This window comes from Musa acuminata, unplaced genomic scaffold (genome assembly GCF_036884655.1).
Source record: "Musa acuminata AAA Group cultivar baxijiao unplaced genomic scaffold, Cavendish_Baxijiao_AAA HiC_scaffold_593, whole genome shotgun sequence".
Taxonomy (NCBI): domain Eukaryota; kingdom Viridiplantae; phylum Streptophyta; class Magnoliopsida; order Zingiberales; family Musaceae; genus Musa; species Musa acuminata.
The window spans coordinates 5,001-10,000 of record NW_027020832.1 but is presented as its reverse complement, the minus strand read 5'-3'; positions in this window follow the sequence as shown (position 1 = coordinate 10,000).

The window sequence follows — 5,000 nt, the reverse complement described above, 5'->3', positions numbered from 1 at the left end:
GCAATGCAAGAACAGGCCAAAAACTGGCCAAAACGGCCCAAAAACGGGCCAAAACTGGCCATTTTTGGCTGCGCGAGCGGCGAGCGGCGGACAGCGAGCGAAGCGAGAGGCAGCACCGTCCCTGCTATACGAAAGCCCCATCCAGCCCTGTGCCACCCGGGGGGTTCCAGGGTGCTGAGATGGCTGACGTTTTGCTCCGCTCTCGACGGTCACCGCGCAATGCAAGAACAGGCCAAAAACTGGCCAAAACGGCCCAAAAACGGGCCAAAACTGGCCATTTTTGGCTGCGCGAGCGAGCGGCGAGCGGCGGACAGCGAGCGAAGCGAGAGGCAGCACCGTCCCTGCTATACGAAAGCCCCATCCAGCCCTGTGCCACCCGGGGGGTTCCAGGGTGCTGAGATGGCTGACGTTTTGCTCCGCTCTCGACGGTCACCGCGCAATGCAAGAACAGGCCAAAAACTGGCCAAAACGGCCCAAAAACGGGCCAAAACTGGCCATTTTTGGCTGCACGAGCGAGCGGCGAGCGGCGGACAGCGAGCGAAGCGAGAGGCAGCACCGTCCCTGCTATACGAAAGCCCCATCCAGCCCTGTGCCACCCGGGGGGTTCCAGGGTGCTGAGATGGCTGACGTTTTGCTCCGCTCTCGACGGTCACCGCGCAATGCAAGAACAGGCCAAAAACTGGCCAAAACGGCCCAAAAACGGGCCAAAACTGGCCATTTTTGGCTGCACGAGCGAGCGGCGAGCGGCGGACAGCGAGCGAAGCGAGAGGCAGCACCGTCCCTGCTATACGAAAGCCCCATCCAGCCCTGTGCCACCCGGGGGGTTCCAGGGTGCTGAGATGGCTGACGTTTTGCTCCGCTCTCGACGGTCACCGCGCAATGCAAGAACAGGCCAAAAACTGGCCAAAACGGCCCAAAAACGGGCCAAAACTGGCCATTTTTGGCTGCACGAGCGAGCGGCGAGCGGCGGACAGCGAGCGAAGCGAGAGGCAGCACCGTCCCTGCTATACGAAAGCCCCATCCAGCCCTGTGCCACCCGGGGGGTTCCAGGGTGCTGAGATGGCTGACGTTTTGCTCCGCTCTCGACGGTCACCGCGCAATGCAAGAACAGGCCAAAAACTGGCCAAAACGGCCCAAAAACGGGCCAAAACTGGCCATTTTTGGCTGCGCGAGCGAGCGGCGAGCGGCGGACAGCGAGCGAAGCGAGAGGCAGCACCGTCCCTGCTATACGAAAGCCCCATCCAGCCCTGTGCCACCCGGGGGGTTCCAGGGTGCTGAGATGGCTGACGTTTTGCTCCGCTCTCGACGGTCACCGCGCAATGCAAGAACAGGCCAAAAACTGGCCAAAACGGCCCAAAAACGGGCCAAAACTGGCCATTTTTGGCTGCACGAGCGAGCGGCGAGCGGCGGACAGCGAGCGAAGCGAGAGGCAGCACCGTCCCTGCTATACGAAAGCCCCATCCAGCCCTGTGCCACCCGGGGGGTTCCAGGGTGCTGAGATGGCTGACGTTTTGCTCCGCTCTCGACGGTCACCGCGCAATGCAAGAACAGGCCAAAAACTGGCCAAAACGGCCCAAAAACGGGCCAAAACTGGCCATTTTTGGCTGCACGAGCGAGCGGCGAGCGGCGGACAGCGAGCGAAGCGAGAGGCAGCACCGTCCCTGCTATACGAAAGCCCCATCCAGCCCTGTGCCACCCGGGGGGTTCCAGGGTGCTGAGATGGCTGACGTTTTGCTCCGCTCTCGACGGTCACCGCGCAATGCAAGAACAGGCCAAAAACTGGCCAAAACGGCCCAAAAACGGGCCAAAACTGGCCATTTTTGGCTGCACGAGCGAGCGGCGAGCGGCGGACAGCGAGCGAAGCGAGAGGCAGCACCGTCCCTGCTATACGAAAGCCCCATCCAGCCCTGTGCCACCCGGGGGGTTCCAGGGTGCTGAGATGGCTGACGTTTTGCTCCGCTCTCGACGGTCACCGCGCAATGCAAGAACAGGCCAAAAACTGGCCAAAACGGCCCAAAAACGGGCCAAAACTGGCCATTTTTGGCTGCGCGAGCGAGCGGCGAGCGGCGGACAGCGAGCGAAGCGAGAGGCAGCACCGTCCCTGCTATACGAAAGCCCCATCCAGCCCTGTGCCACCCGGGGGGTTCCAGGGTGCTGAGATGGCTGACGTTTTGCTCCGCTCTCGACGGTCACCGCGCAATGCAAGAACAGGCCAAAAACTGGCCAAAACGGCCCAAAAACGGGCCAAAACTGGCCATTTTTGGCTGCACGAGCGAGCGGCGAGCGGCGGACAGCGAGCGAAGCGAGAGGCAGCACCGTCCCTGCTATACGAAAGCCCCATCCAGCCCTGTGCCACCCGGGGGGTTCCAGGGTGCTGAGATGGCTGACGTTTTGCTCCGCTCTCGACGGTCACCGCGCAATGCAAGAACAGGCCAAAAACTGGCCAAAACGGCCCAAAAACGGGCCAAAACTGGCCATTTTTGGCTGCACGAGCGAGCGGCGAGCGGCGGACAGCGAGCGAAGCGAGAGGCAGCACCGTCCCTGCTATACGAAAGCCCCATCCAGCCCTGTGCCACCCGGGGGGTTCCAGGGTGCTGAGATGGCTGACGTTTTGCTCCGCTCTCGACGGTCACCGCGCAATGCAAGAACAGGCCAAAAACTGGCCAAAACGGCCCAAAAACGGGCCAAAACTGGCCATTTTTGGCTGCACGAGCGAGCGGCGAGCGGCGGACAGCGAGCGAAGCGAGAGGCAGCACCGTCCCTGCTATACGAAAGCCCCATCCAGCCCTGTGCCACCCGGGGGGTTCCAGGGTGCTGAGATGGCTGACGTTTTGCTCCGCTCTCGACGGTCACCGCGCAATGCAAGAACAGGCCAAAAACTGGCCAAAACGGCCCAAAAACGGGCCAAAACTGGCCATTTTTGGCTGCACGAGCGAGCGGCGAGCGGCGGACAGCGAGCGAAGCGAGAGGCAGCACCGTCCCTGCTATACGAAAGCCCCATCCAGCCCTGTGCCACCCGGGGGGTTCCAGGGTGCTGAGATGGCTGACGTTTTGCTCCGCTCTCGACGGTCACCGCGCAATGCAAGAACAGGCCAAAAACTGGCCAAAACGGCCCAAAAACGGGCCAAAACTGGCCATTTTTGGCTGCACGAGCGAGCGGCGAGCGGCGGACAGCGAGCGAAGCGAGAGGCAGCACCGTCCCTGCTATACGAAAGCCCCATCCAGCCCTGTGCCACCCGGGGGGTTCCAGGGTGCTGAGATGGCTGACGTTTTGCTCCGCTCTCGACGGTCACCGCGCAATGCAAGAACAGGCCAAAAACTGGCCAAAACGGCCCAAAAACGGGCCAAAACTGGCCATTTTTGGCTGCACGAGCGAGCGGCGAGCGGCGGACAGCGAGCGAAGCGAGAGGCAGCACCGTCCCTGCTATACGAAAGCCCCATCCAGCCCTGTGCCACCCGGGGGGTTCCAGGGTGCTGAGATGGCTGACGTTTTGCTCCGCTCTCGACGGTCACCGCGCAATGCAAGAACAGGCCAAAAACTGGCCAAAACGGCCCAAAAACGGGCCAAAACTGGCCATTTTTGGCTGCACGAGCGAGCGGCGAGCGGCGGACAGCGAGCGAAGCGAGAGGCAGCACCGTCCCTGCTATACGAAAGCCCCATCCAGCCCTGTGCCACCCGGGGGGTTCCAGGGTGCTGAGATGGCTGACGTTTTGCTCCGCTCTCGACGGTCACCGCGCAATGCAAGAACAGGCCAAAAACTGGCCAAAACGGCCCAAAAACGGGCCAAAACTGGCCATTTTTGGCTGCACGAGCGAGCGGCGAGCGGCGGACAGCGAGCGAAGCGAGAGGCAGCACCGTCCCTGCTATACGAAAGCCCCATCCAGCCCTGTGCCACCCGGGGGGTTCCAGGGTGCTGAGATGGCTGACGTTTTGCTCCGCTCTCGACGGTCACCGCGCAATGCAAGAACAGGCCAAAAACTGGCCAAAACGGCCCAAAAACGGGCCAAAACTGGCCATTTTTGGCTGCGCGAGCGAGCGGCGAGCGGCGGACAGCGAGCGAAGCGAGAGGCAGCACCGTCCCTGCTATATACGAAAGCCCCATCCAGCCCTGTGCCACCCGGGGGGTTCCAGGGTGCTGAGATGGCTGACGTTTTGCTCCGCTCACGACGGTCACCGCACCACGCAAGAACGGACCATAAACAGGCCAAAACAGCCCAAAAACGGGCCAAAACTGGTCATTTTTGGCTGCGCGAGCGAGCGGCGAGCGGCGAACAGCGAGCGAAGCGTGAGGCAGCACCGTCCCTGCTATACGAAAGCCCCATCCAGCCCTGTGCCACCCGGGGGGTTCCAGGGTGCTGAGATGGCTGACGTTTTGCTCCGCTCACGACGGTCACCGCGCCATGCAAGAACGGACCAAAAACAGGCCAAAACAGCCCAAAAACGGGCCAAAACTGGCCATTTTTGGCTGAGCGAGCGAGCGGTGAGCGGCGAACAGCGAGCGAAGCGAGAGGCAGCACCGTCCCTGCTATACGAAAGCCCCATCCAGCCCTGTGCCACCCGGGGGGTTCCAGGGTGCTGAGATGGCTGACGTTTTGCTCCGCTCACGACGGTCGCCGTGCCACGCAAGAACGGACCAAAAACAGGCCAAAACAGCCCAAAAACGGGCCAAAACTGGCCATTTTAGGTTGCGCGAGCGAGCGGCGAGCGGCGAACAGCGAGCGAAGCGTGAGGCAGCACCGTCCCTGCTATACGAAAGCCCCATCCAGCCCTGTGCCACCCGGGGGGTTCCAAGGTGCTGAGATGGCTGACGTTTTGCTCCGCTCACGACGGTCACCGCGCCACGCCAGAACAGACCAAAAACAGGCCAAAACAGCCCAAAAACGGGCCAAAACTGGCCATTTTTGGCTGCGCGAGCGAGCGGCGAGCGGCGAACAGCGAGCGAAGCGAGAAGCAGCACCGTCCATGCTATACGAAAGCCCAATCTAGCAAAGAACAGCCC